Source organism: Psittacula echo (genome assembly GCF_963264785.1).
Source record: "Psittacula echo genome assembly, chromosome: Z".
Classification (NCBI taxonomy): domain Eukaryota; kingdom Metazoa; phylum Chordata; class Aves; order Psittaciformes; family Psittacidae; genus Psittacula; species Psittacula echo.
Genome location: NC_137742.1, coordinates 48,365,590 through 48,380,483, shown reverse-complemented (window position 1 = coordinate 48,380,483; position 14,894 = coordinate 48,365,590). Strand labels below are relative to the sequence as shown.

The 14,894-nt window shown below is 39.4% G+C and overlaps 1 protein-coding gene across 3 annotated transcripts in view; it reads right to left on the bottom strand.

Annotated features, from left to right (window-relative positions):
- The window catches only part of SPIN1 (spindlin 1), a 68,638-nt gene that overhangs the window by 51,896 nt on the left and 1,848 nt on the right, over window positions 1-14,894 (bottom strand). The gene's annotated exons all lie outside the window — the stretch shown is intronic.

Here is a 14,894-nt window from a genome sequence, read left to right as displayed (position 1 = left end):
TGTTCACTACACTAGACAAGCTGTGAATACATCAGCTGATGGTTACAATTAACAACAGGCATAAGATTTTGTCTGAAAGGGAAGACAGCTAGTCATCAACACGCACAGGCAAGAAAACCCAACTACTGACAGACTGAAGTGACAAAATAATCAAAAGAATAACAAAATTTCTGAGGTAAAAGTGGTTGAGAATAGGAATGATAAACACATGCCATATCCAGATTGCGCAATGAAAAAAAAGAAAAAAGTTATTTTCAATTACAGGTTTGAAGTTTTGTCTCACATTAAACAAATTTAGCTTTCTGAAATTCCCCCCAGGTTTCAGGGGGAAAAGACAACACAAGAATATATAAAAATCACAGAAAACATCAGAAAGTCAAGTTCTGCAAAAATTTATTCCAGAAAGCCTGGAAGTTTTACTCTGTTTTTTAGGGCTTATCAACAGTAATGTTAGCATTTGTCTAAAATTAAACTGATTTAAATGTAATAGTCTCTTATTTGATCTGCCTCCCACCTTCACAATGTCACAACCACATTCAATAATAGTTGGCTGAAGGACTCGCTGACTTTTTGCAATTATGCTTGCCCTCTGAATAATTCCTTCTTTCCCACGCTAGTGCAAAAAATACATATGGTCCTGCTTTAAGGCCAGCTGGTAACTTAGAACCACTCAGCCGCTTGCTCACCCTCCACCTTTTTCCCCTCCCCCCCAGCTCCCAGAGGGATGGGGAGGAGAATCGAAAGAATGGAAACCCCACAGGTTGAGATAAGAAAAGTTCAATAACTAAGGTATCATGCAAAACTATTACTACTGCCACTAATAATGATAATAAGGGAAATAACAAGGGGAAAGAATATGAAACTAAAAGGGGAAAAGGAAAAGAAAACAGTAAAACACAAGTGATGCTCAATGCAACTGCTCACCACCTGCCGACCAATACAGAACCTGAACCGAGCAGCGATCTGGGCCTTCCAGGTAACTCCCCCCAGCTTATATACTGGGCATGACGTGCTGTGGTATGGAATACTCCTTTGGCTAGTTTGGGTCAGGTGTCCTGTCTCTGCTTCCTCCCGGCTTTCTATGCCCCTCCTCACTGGCAGAGCATGAAACTGAAGTCCTCGATCAGGGTAAGCATTACGTAGCAATAACTAAAAACACTGGTGTGTTATCAGCGTTATTCTCAGGCTAAAGTTGCAAATACAGCACTGCGCCAGCTACTAAGAAGGAGAAAAAAACCCCAAAAAACTGTTACAGCTGAACGCAGGACACATACCTAAAATTGAACACAATAATAAAAAACAAAAATGGGTCTAAAATTTCATATTGAAAACACATACAGTGGCTGTTCTACTGAACAGGAATCAAGCTAAAGGAGGACTAGGAGAACTTATTAATGCCAAATGAGCTTGAAGCATCTTCATTAAGAAAACCCAATGTGCTTATCAATATAAAGTAAAAGTTCAACATTAATTCATGTACAGGTTTTTAAACAAAAACCAGTTTATAGTCTATGTCTTTTCCAACAGCTGAAGAAGCACAACTGACGCATTTATTTACACACAAGCCTTTCAGCCATTCTTTGGCACAGAAAACCTGATTTTGGGAAGAAAAAAAATAATAAAAATCCCATTACTGCCATATTATGCACACCTTTAGTACCAGAACTATAGAGACACATCCATAGAGCATTTTTAAAGAGTTGTTTTAGGGCTATAATCTACTTCTTTCCTCAAGCAACTGTTCTGCTACAAAACCAAAATAAACAGCTGTGAGTTTAGCCAAGCAGCTTTAAAAAACAGTGGTAAGGTTTATCACTTACTTAAGAATATTAAGATATGATTTATTTTCTTTTCACCATATTGCTACAATTTTTCCTGTGGCTTTACACAATATACCAGGACTCTGAAGCACAAGGACTTTTTAAAGCATCCACATAATTCCTCTTATAAGACAATGCAAAACTACTCATTGACTAAACCTTGTGTATGTTCCAACTTACCAATTAACCATTTAATAAATGTACAGCCCTCCATGCTTTATACAAAATTTGAATAGATTGAGTATTTATTCAAAGCCAGAGGAACCTTCTTGCATCCTTTCATCCAAAGGTAGACTTTAACTCACTCATAATTTTACTGTCTATTGCAAATTGCCTTGCAGCTAACCACAGGGCAAGAACATGCACAGACACCAGGGTAACAAGTTGTCACAGGTCGGTGTAATTGCCTTGAGCTGCACACTTTTGCACTGGCAAATATAAAGCAGCTTAGCTTCTCCTTATTGATAGGTAGCCATCATCCTTCTCCCTGAATCCAAAAAACATACGCACAAAAATAAGCATTGCTCAGGATACAACAGCAGCACCAGCTGCAATTCCATGGTAACTGCAAATAGCTTTAAGTTTTATAATGTGACTATTTTGTCCTTACTCATGCTCTTACAGATGGAATTGACCCAAATTACATATTATAATTGTAAGCACGTTTACTCAGTTTGGTTTGGTAACAAAGACAGGTCTCTGGAAACTAAAGGGAAATGCCCACTTGAAAAAGTAAGACATTTCTCTGTTCCCTACTTACTTGTCTCCTCATAGGGAATACTTAGGTTATCAGGCTTTGTTTGAAGACTGGGTTTATTTTTGTGTTGTTTTGAAAAGCAGTGTTCCAAAGTCAAAAGAATCATAGAATAGAATCATAGAATAGTTAGGGTTGAAAAGGACCTTAAGATCATCTAGTTCCAACCCCCCTGCCATGGGCAGGGACACCCCACACTAAACCATGTCACCCAAGGCCTCATCCAACCTGGCCTTGAACACCGCCAAGGATGGAGCATTCACAACTTCCCTGGGCAACCCATTCCATTGCCTCACTACCCTAACAGTAAAGAATTTCTTCCTTATATCCAATCTAAACTTCCCCTGTTTAAGTTTGAAACCGTTACCCCTTGTCCTGTCACTACAGTCCCTGATGAAGAGTCCCTCCCCAGCATCCTTGTAGGCCCCCTTCAGATACTGGAAGGCTGCTAGGAGGTCTCCACGCAGCCTTCTCTTCTCCAGGCTGAACAGCCCCAACTTTCTCAGCCTATCTTCATACGGGAGGTGCTCCAGTCCCCTATCGTCCTCGTGGCCCTCCTCTGCACTTGTTCCAACAGTTCCATGTCCTTTTTATGTTGAGGACACCAGAACTGCACACAATACTCCAAGTGAGGTCTCACGAGAGCAGAGGGGCAGGATCACCTCCTTCAACCTGCTGGTCACGCTCCTTTTGATGCAGCCCAGGACACAGTTGGCTTTCTGGGCTGCGAGCGCACACTGAAGCCGGCTCAGGTTCATTTTTTCATCGACCAACACCCCCAAGTCCTTCTCCGCAGGGCTGCTCTGAATCTCTTCTCTGCCCAACCTGTAGCTGTGCCTGGGATTGCTCCGACCCAGGTGTAGGACCTTGCATTTGGCATGGTTAAACTTCATCAGGTTGGCATCAGCCCACCTCACAAGCGCGTCGAGGTCCCTCTGGATGGCATCCCTTCCCTCCAGCATTATCAACTGAACCACACAGCTTGGTGTCATTGGCAAACTTGCTGAGGGCGCACTCGATCCCACTGTCCATGTCACCGACAAAGATGTTGAACAAGACCGGTCCCAACACCGATCCCTGAGGGACACCACTCGTTACCGGTCTCCAGCCGGACATCAAGCCATTGACCACAACTCTTTGCGTGCGGCCATCCAGCCAGTTCTTTATCCACCGAGTGGTCCATCTATCAAATTGATGTCTCTCCAATTTAGAGACAAGGATGTCATCTGGGACAGTGTCGAACGCTTTGCACAAATCCAAGTAGATGACATCAACTGCTCTGCCCCTGTCCATCAGTTTTGTAGCCCCATCACGGAAGGCCACCAAATTGGTCAGGCAGGATTTCCCCTTAGTGAAGCCATGCTGGCTGTCACCAACCACCTCCTTGTTTTTCATGTGCCTTAGCATGCCTTCCAGGAGAATCTGCTCCAAGATTTTGCCAGGCACAGAGGTGAAACTGACTGGTCTGTAATTCCCCGGGTCATCCATTTTCCCCTTCTTGAAAATGGGAGTTATATTTCCCTTCTTCCAATTGCTGGGAACTTCACCTGACTGCCATGATTTTTCAAATATGATGGCCAGAGGCTTAGCAACTTCATTCGCCAGCTCCTTCAGGACCCATGGATGGATTTCGTCAGGTCCCATGGACTTGTGTACGTTTAGGTTTTTAAGATGGTCTTGAACCAGATCCTCTCCTACCGTGGGCCTAAGGTCTTCATTCTCACAGTCCCTGCGTTCGCCTTCCAAGACTTGGGTGGTGCGGTCAGAGACTTCGCCAGTGAAGACCAAGGCAAAGAAGTCATTAAGAACCTCAGTCTTCTCCAAATCCTGGGTAGCCAGTTCTCCCGATAGCTTCCGGAGGCGGCCTACATTGTCCCTAGTCTGTCTTTTACTTGCTACGTACCTATAGAATCCCTTCCTATTATCCCTAACATCCTTAGCCAAGTTCAATTCTAACTGGGCCTTAGCCTTCCTCACCTGGTCCCTAGCTTCCCGGACAGCATCCCTGTATTCTACCCAGGCCACCTGTCCCTGCTTTCACCTTCTAGAAGCCTCTTCTTTCCTTTGAATTTTCCTGAGCAGCTCCTTATCCATCCAAGGAGGTCTCCTGGCCTTCCTGATGCACTTTCTTCTAGTTGGGATGCAACACTCCTGAGCTTGGAGCAGGTGATCCTTGAATAACAACCAAGAGTCTTGGGCCCCCCTGCCCTCTAGGGCTATATCTCATGGAACCTTACTAAGCAGGTTCCTGAAGAGGCCAAAGTCTGCTCTCTTGAAGTCCAGGGCAGTGAGCTTGCTGCACGCTCTTCTCACTGTCCCGAGGATCTCAAATTCGACCATCTCGTGGTCACTGCAACCAAGGCTGCTCTGGAGCGTCACATTTCCAATGAGCCCTTTCCTGTTGGTGAGCACGAGGTCAAGCATGGCACCTCTCCTTGTCGGCTCCTCTATTACTTGCAGAAGGAAGTTGTCTTCCACACAATCGAGGAACCTCCTGGATTGCTTGTGCCTTGCCGTACCTTCACTCCAACAGATGTCAGGGTGGTTGAAGTCTCCCATGAGAACAAGGGCCTGTGAGCGTGAGGCTGTTCCTATCTGCCTATAGAGCACTTCATCCACAGATTCCTCTTGATCAGGTGGTCTGTAACAGATCCCCACAGTAATGTCCCCCATCACTGCTCTCCCTTTAACCTTGACCCACAAACTCTCTGTCGACTGCTCACCTGTCCCCAGACAGAGTTCCATACTGTCCAGCCTACCCCTAACATAAATAGCAACTCCCCCTCCCCGCCTGCCAGGCCTGTCTTTTCTAAAGAGCCTGTAACCTTCCATTCCAACACTCCAGTTGTAGGAGCCATCCCACCATGTTTCTGTGATGCCTACTATATCATACTCCCATAGTCGTGCACACATCTCTAATTCCTCTTGTTTGTTTCCCATGCTATGGGCGTTTGTATAGAGGCATCTGAGCTGAGCTCCAAATGAATCACCAAAACATTCTGGAAGAACAAGCCCAGAGCAAACATACTCAACCCTGCTGTTAAAAGGTAATGGAGTGGTAAGTTAGTGCACTTAGCCAAGTCTATTAGGTTAACTAACTGTGGCAAATCAATCTTTTGAGTTCGTATCTCAGGCTGGCTGGTCTTTCTAAGGGACATCTGAAGTGTATGAGAGCCAGTTCTCAACAATCCAGGCTCGTAACTCTGCTATACAGACATTGTACACAAATGCTGCTATACAGACACTGCTTCCAGCATTAAGGGAATGTAAGTTTTCTACCCTATTTTTAAAGACAGAGGGAAAGATAAAAAGAGCTACCATTTGACAGACCACTTTCAAGCTTATTATCTCACCAGCACTCTGTGGAGCGTAAGGAACTCATTATTCTTGGACATGTGTTCCAAGACCTTAGAGCCTAGCACACTGAGAAGATGCCACAGCAACAATAAATTCAAAATAAGCAGAATTAAAATATTTTCCTAAGCCAAGCTTAAGAATGTGACATCAGTTAGTTCTGCAAGACCAAATATTTTGCTGACATAATTGAAACATTTCTTTCCCTCTCTAATGCAGCAGGTTTCTACGACTTTATTAATGAAGGCCCACAATGAAGAATGTATTTTGTCTCCTGCATTCAGAAGCGAGAGTTCATGCTTTAAAAAGTCACCGATTCTTAAGGTTTGCACTCAATTTCTGCAGCTGTTTTATAATTTACTCATAACATAACCAGTATTTGTCTTCAAGATGAGCAGTGTCAGGCCACCAACTTGGTGGAGGGGGCCAGAAGACACCAAAAACATTGTGAGGGGAAAGTCAGCCAAGTAATCATACACCAATACTTTAGACTTGTGCTACAGCAAAACCAGTTTTGAAGGCAGACAAAAATGTATGAGGCTTACAAATTCTTATTAGGAAAACCTATAACAGCAAAAAAAGTAAACATTTAATTGTTATGAACCTCAATTTAAGTAGCAAATAAGGGTATAGACAAATAAGTCGCAATTCAGCACTTACAAAAGCTGGGCCACAAAACACTTTGAGGAACCAGGTTAGAAATAGCTATTTATGCTAGCTGTGCATACAACTAAAAATACGATAAGCTATGCTATGAGCCCATTTACTCATGGTTTTCAGATATGTATGTCTAAAACTCCCCCCATAATCAACACCACAGTAACTACAATCAAAACAGACAGTGTTTAATGAATTAGAAGTATTAACTTGAGTCTCTGCCGGACACAAATACTACTGCCTCTACTTTGATAAAAAATGTAGGTCTCAGATCAAGTGACAGTAGGGGAGGAACTAGAGTGAAGTTATTGGTTAAACTAAGGTCTCCTCTAGTAACAAAAAATGGACATTTGCTAGGAATTACTATAGTGACAGAGTAAACAGTAACATTTTTCAAACTAAAGCATGATCACACAGAGACCCTAAAGTCATACTCAAAGCATAAGAATTTTTCTCCCTATGCACCTGATTTTAAGAGAAGCTTAAATTAGACAATTTGAATCAGTAATAATTTTCATCCTATCTTTGCAATGATCAGAAAAAAATATGCAGAAAGGACTCTGGAAAAATTATCTCTTGCCTTTAATCTGCATCTTGAAAAAGCTGAGCAACCAGTCATGAACAAAATTACTTAATTTTCTTCACCTTCGGCCATTTTAGCTTAGATTAAAGCAGTTCTCATACAAATGCATTTAAGTAACTGTTCACACTGGAAATATAAACAACTTAAGTGAAAGCATTTGCTGTTAAGAATGGTAAGTGTCTTGTTATGGCTACTAATCCATAATGTGATCTTCATTTTTCCGGAACTGCAGTATATTCACTTACTGTCTACAATGTTTATGGTGAATAGCTCAACAGATGTCAAAGCTGTAATATGCAGTAATAGCAAGGCACTGAAAACAAAATTCAGCATTGTATTACAAGCTCTAGCTACAGCTAACTGTAGTTATTTTAAATTTGCATGGTCAGTGAAATAACAGTACTTTAAAACAAAATTTGTTACTTATAAAAGAGCAACATAGCTGTATAGAAAAGATATCACAGATTTATAATACCAGTAATTTAAATACTGCAGTCAACACTGGATTCACAAACAAGGCCAATGACAATTTATTAAACCGATAATCATACTTCTTTCTATATGAGAACCATCAGCATTGTGACATGGTATCTTCTTTGCTTACATGCAGGCCTTTCAGACTTCTGATTGAAAACACAACACATCCTGCATTAAGGGTGGGAAAAGAGGGGTGTAGGGCAACAGGGAGAGAAAATCAAGCTGTGAAACCAGTGACTATCCCTAAAAGCAGTAGAGACCTTGGAATGGAACAGACCAACACTGATACTGCTGGTGCTTTTTAAACATACTCATGAAATTAATCCAAAGCTCTTGAAGTACTTAAGATGAAGGACTTTTTCAAGTTATTTTGAAAGTTATGTATTGGACTGTGGAAAAAAAGTACTTTAAGAGAACACCTGCATTAATGTAAGTGTATGACAATTTTTGCTCAGAAACAGCTGCCTTAAGACACTGGATTACTCTTGTTCTGTAGTAGCAGAACGGCAACAAAATGATGGCAAGAAAGGAGTCAAGACCAAGAATGAGGACCACCTTGGAATCTCATTTCCTACCAAACCAGAAAACATGTTTTCCTTTCTTAGACTTTGATAATAAGCTCTCATCAAAACCCCTGCTTTGAAAACACTGTGCATGCAGCATGAATGGGAATGAAGTGAGAAAATAAATTAATCCAGATAGGATTTCAGTGAGAATTAACAGCAACTGCAACACATAAAAGGAGACTTCTCTCTTTTTAGCTTCATAATGTAATTTTCTCTTTAGAAAGCTTTATATCTGACCTGAACTAGATGCCTTAACACACATTCAATAGTATTTCCTGAGATTTTGTATCAATCTAGGTAATGGTAATATGAACAACACCCCCACACACAAAAAAAAAAGGAAAAAAAACAACCCTCACATCCTTACATGTTACTTGTAGAGAGGGCTAAACAAGGTTGAGCCCACACAGCTGAGAAACAGAGGAGAGAAACAGAAATTCAAGATGTGAAAAAATGCGGTATCTTCTAACGAAAACAGGATCTCAGAAGGCAGGATATACATACCCATAAAAGCAGGAGAGCCTTTCTAGAAGTCTGTCCTACAGAAAAGCCTGTCCTACAGAAAAGCAGAGCACACACAAGGACAACCATACCTCTGCCTTTTAAACTGACCCCTGTGTCATATTTAACCTTGTGCCATGCACACCCAAATATGAAGGCTCCCAGAAATGTACTTAGAGACCTTATTATGACTGAAAACTAGAAAGGTTATTCACAGCAAAGTCTTACACCCTCCCAACCTTTTCAATTAATTTTAGACATATGTGGAAAACAAAAAACCCACTTCAAATGAATCCTTATAAATTCCATTCTTCAAGCATCTAGCCTAAAATTAGCTGTAATACAATACTTCCTTCACCCCCAGATCCTCACTAAGGTCACAACAAGAAATTACCATTAAAAAATGTACTTTTCATACATTATTAATACAGCCACATGTTCCTACTGATTGGAAATTACATAAATTTGTCTCATCTCTCCATACACCCTACAGGTGTAACTGAGGGTAGGAGTGGATCTCTCCCTCAACTTAAACAGTTAGAAAAGCATATGAACCAGAAGACAGCCCTTTCTGTCTTATGGCTGGCAACTAACAATAAAGTGTGCTTTTTTTGACACAATGGAGGTACAGAAGATGGAAAGATGCAATTCACCCTAAGTGTACTCCTGCAGCCTAGGGACTAAAAGAGATTTCTCTCCTTATTCACTCCTAGAGAATCCTCTTCCTGCTCCCTATTGCAGTAGAGAGAGACAAAGCTGAGGACAAGCACTGTGAACACTCCTTCACCCTACCAACAAGATGTTAACCATGTAAGCATCCAACAATCTATGTTTCCATGTACATAAAACACCTACATGTTCCTTAACCCCAAAAATACTTAACAGATTTCTATGAAGTCCTATGAAAAGGCAGAATTTACTGTTATGCTAATTTTTTTTATATACTTTTGTCAAAGCATGGATTTTGGCCTATCACAGCTCACAAAACTGCATTTCCACTGATGGGAAAACAACCATTAATGAATTTGTGTGTCATCTTTCACCATTAAGACAAAAAACTTCTGAAGGGGATTAATGAAGAAAGAAGTAGTTATACCTATTTAATAAAGCTCTCTTCAACTGAAGGTTTCGAGAAGGAAGTAGTAAATTAATTCCTAACATATTTTCTCCGATTCTACTTTCACTTTGATGTTCAAATCATTGCCTAAGACACACATGGTTACAAAACAGGGCAGGCAAGCAATTATCAAGAATAATATCGACATAGCCAACTGTCTTCCAAATATAATTGTATAAATTACACGATCTACATCCTCAAAGTATTTTTTCCTTAGTTTTTTCATCCCTAGAAAATTTAATGATGCCTAATCTGCAGATGCTTTTACAGTCCAAGCTGAAAGACAGAGATAAATTAGATGTGCAGAACAGACACAATACTTGCCAGTATATGATAGGTACTTAACCTTTGCATGCTTAAAGCATAAGCACTGCACTGAATTTTAGCAGACATTATGTTTGTTAAGGCATTTGGAAAAGGTTATCAAGAAAATTCTAAACAAACGTCACTGAGGAACTAATCTAGGACATGCCTTCTTCTATGCTACTCATCTCACAACACTTACACTAAATCTAGAAAGCTGGAGTGTTCCGTATTTAAAAATCTCAACAGCAAACAACATTATACAATGGACTCAAACTACCTTTGTTATGTGTACTAGAGAAGTGTGTTCCCTTCTGTGCAGGGAACAAAGAATTAGGACAAAGCATTCTGCAACAGAGTAATTATTTGATTTTAATAAATACCAGGCCAGGAGTCTGACATTTAATAAATCTTTTAGTTCTTACCCATTTAAGGTAAGAGATTAGGCTCTATCAAAGTTCATTTTTACATTTAAATTGAATTAATAAAAGTTGCCAAAAAATATTCCTGTAAGGGGCTTAAATTTAAGTCTAGATAGCTGAAATTCTGCAGACCTTGGCATGATGGCACAGACCAGCTAAAATAACTTCCTAAGCTTTAGAACAAGTCAAAAACATCACTGGAAAAAAAGGCAATCTTACTGCTTTTTCATATTTTTTGGGGGGGGGACGGGACTGGCTATGTCTGGATAAAGCAGCATCATCAGTAGTACATTAAAGGTGGTGTCACACTTCACAACCAAGTAAGTCTAATAATCTTAAAACAGGTTGAACACACAAACACTCTTGGTATTCATTAATTGTTCTGGTCTAACATGAACCTAAGAGAGAAATGAAAGCAACACAATACATATGGGGGTGGGGGGAGGGGGGAAGCCTCTGAGGTACATACTCAGAAGGAACTGTTACCTTAACAGGCTACTCCCAAAGTTACAGTTATTTTACCAAGATCGAGATCTCAGGATTCAAGCTGAGCACTATTAGAAGGGGACTACCAGCTACAAGAAGTCAGAGAATAGGACCTGCGTCCAGCTGGGCCAGTAGTGGTGAAGTGGAAGCAATGAGTTCAAAGACAGCAAGTAGACTCAAGAGTTAGTCACCATGATAAAAATATTCTCCCTATGCAAAGCCACTGTAAAACAGCAACATGAGAACTGGAAAACTGAGGGAAAATACAATAAACGAGTAACCAAAATTATACAATTCCATTTTGTTCAAACTACCATATGGAAATAAAACCGAAGTTCAGCAGTCATTCTGTGTAAGTTTTTACAAATCAGAAACTCACAGAACTGTTCTTGAAACAAGAACCTACTCTCTCCAGTACCTGTAGGTCCAGATACTAAATACCATATTGGAACATTCAACAATAACATATTAAAAATAAATAAAATAAACAATGATAACCCATGCCAAAACAAAGCAACAAACAAACCAAGCAAGCAAACAAAAAGCCAAGCCAAGGGCTAATCAGCTCTATAGGATTTATAACCTTTACAGTCTTATCAAAAAGACTGTAAAAATCTACTTTTAAGTGCTTACAGTATATTGTTGTTAACTCTGACTCTGCAAGCATCTCAAAAAAAAAAAAACAAACACCAAAAACCCAAACAAAAAAAACCAAACTAAAACCACCAAAAAACCCAGAAAATATTTCAACCTCTTAGCCACCCTGGAGTAACTACAAAGGCTAGCCGTCAGCACAGGTAATGACAACAATTTCTATGTAGTTCAGCATTTTGTGGAACCATTTCAATATTTTCCAAGTAAGCAAGTCAAACAAGACCTCATATGGCATAGATTTATGGTGGTTTCACAACATACACTACAGGAAAAAAACATACAAAGATATCCTGGATTTACAGAACCACTCTCAACAGCATGATAAGCCAAATCAATTCATCTCCTGAATTCTGGATGATATCAGCAAATTCACTTTTTATGTTACAGTGGAAAGTTAACTGCAACCACCACATGGCAAAAGCAGCAAGTTTTAATTAAATTATTTCACCAATGTTTGGATGAGGTTGAACAGTTGCCTTTATAATCAACTGTTCATAGATAAATAAAAATCAGTTAACCACACTGTTTCAAGGAACTCATCTATGTCAGAGATACAGATGGATGCAGTCTGCACATTTACAACAGGAAGGTCACATTCTCCATTTTTCTGGATAGAAAGCAGACACATCTTGAAATTACTCATTAGGAAAACCAGTGTCAAGGAAGAAAGATAAGCATTTGGCTTTCAGTCACAAAACCACTGAACTCTGAAAAGTACTAAAAGAAGGAAGATGAAAAAAACAACAAACCAAAAAATCTCTCACACCTGGTATGAGAAACATGCTATTTAACCATACAACAGGAAATAACTTTCTGTAATAGTGATTCTCTCTCAGTTCACCTTCAGTGAACAGGTTCTGAAAGATGGCTTTTAAACCACTTTGTTTCACCTTTAGTCATCTACAAAAACATATTCTCATGTCTTACCACCAAGAAGTCAAGATCGATCTTTCTAATACCTAAGGAAAGAAAGGAAAGGAGGCAAAGAAAGCCAAAATGAAAACACAAAAGGTTTATAGCAGTAGAATTCGTTAAAAAAAAAAAAAAAAGAAGAAAAAAGGCAGTTTGTTCTCATTAGAAAACAGAATTCTTACTGAAAATCCTTCATTTGTCAAACATTAAGCAAAGTATACATTACATTAAAAAATAACACTTTAAAACAGCTATTGCATCAGCTAGATGTTTACAGATCTGAACATGTCAAAGAGTGCAGCTTGGCAACAGATAGTAAGGAAAGATACAGGGTAAGAAGTCAATGGAAGAATATCATCCAAACTGAGAATATACGTATATTGAAGAATATGATCAACTAACAGTGTGTATTACCTTTAGTACTTTATATTTTAGTTGGTAATTTCATAAATACTTAGAACTACACTGGGTCATAATTTACTTGATCACAGATTCACTGAAAAGTATTTCTTCTTTCATCAATTTTTAACATCTTCCAGCAAGCTGATCATTTAAGACTGCATTTCTTGCAGCCATCTTCTTCCTCAGCTTTGCTGTCCAATATGAAAAAGTAAACTGTTTTGGAAAACAAGATTTTACTAGTACTACCTTTTTTATTTGGGTTAAACACAGCCAAGTATTGCCCACAATGGCAAAAACACTGGAGTGTTTTCAGCAGTGGTACCGAAGTCACAAAGATGTGGCAAGTTCTTCAACTAGATCAGCTTCTCATGGCATATGAAGACCCACAATACTGATTTTTGACCAAATTAACACAACCAAGACATAAATATCTTCTAGTTTCATAGAAAAGAACTGCAAGCAATAGCACAGATGCTACAGAGAAGAAACTGCACGAAGGTACTGAAGCAGAACTGAATTTTATAAAGTAAAATTCTAGTTCTAGCAACAAAATTGCAAGGTACCAGGGCTAAACATACCTGGTTTTAAGCGATCCATTATTTAAACGGATGCCTTGAGGATGGCCTATTTTTATTTTATTTTGTTCTTCAGATGAAAGATTAACTTAAGTATGCAAAGGCCTACTCTGAGGCAGGAGCTGCGTACCTCAGTGCAATTCACAGAGTAAGACAGCAGTAATTTCAAAAGTTGGTGGCTATCACAATGAATGCCTAACTCATGGTATTGGTGGCTTTACCAATACTGTCTTCAGGTTAATGTAAAAAAAAAAAAAAAAAAAAGGCAAAACAAAAAAACATCCCAAAAACAACATTAAAAAAAAAAACAACACAACAAACAAAAAAACCCCACCAAACCCCCAATTAAAACTGGTGCAGAGATCTATTGATGTAACAAGTTACAGACTTCTCCATCTAGAAGCAGTACAGTTGGCTCAGCAGCCATGACGTAGATACACATTCCAAAATGATCTTGTAACTTGGATGACTGCTCAAGTTTTACACTGTTGTAAACTCATTATTACAAATTATTTTCTCCTTACCTCTAGTTAATCAATGCTTGCTAATGTGGATGGAAAAAGCAGCAGAAGTATTAACATACGATACTTAATTCTAGCACTGAAGTGTAGTATTTATTTCGATTTCAGTAAAATCTGTATGATTATGCCATGCCAGGGCTTCTCCACTAGAAGCTTCCAAAGCAAAGTAGACAAAGACGACAAAGATAGGAAGTTCGTCACTTTATGGTACTGCTCAGATATTAACAGAAGCTATGGCTATCCATGTGTATATGACTGAATAAAGGCTGTGTCTTTAAACACAATCTTTGAAAAATGAAATATTAACTATGAAATAATCCGCCTAGAAAGCCATATAAATGTCTTTGCACCTTCAACATTCACCCTGAAGTTACAACCCAGTTGTAAACCTGTTCCACGTCATATCACTTTTAATATGCTCAAGAAATTACCTTCAAATGTTATGTTGGTTTTACGTCATAAGCAAGCAAGAAAATACGTAATACTCATCAAAGCCGGAAGAGGGTGCTGTGAATAACTGAGGCTGGGGGTATTGAACTGAGCATTTGCCTTGAGCTAGTAGAGGTCAGAGCATGCCGTCTTGTTTTAGTTTGGCAGCCCGCTTAAGTTCACAATGCCGTGTCTTTTTTTTTTTTTTTTTTTAACAAAAAATGAGTATGAAAAGCAGGCGCGCTCCTTTTAGCAAAAAGGAAATGCTTTGGATTGTGCTGCTGTCATTACAAGGGCAAATCAATCTGTGACAGAAAACTGGCAACACAAAGACCTGGCAAGAGTTAATTCCAGTTTTATA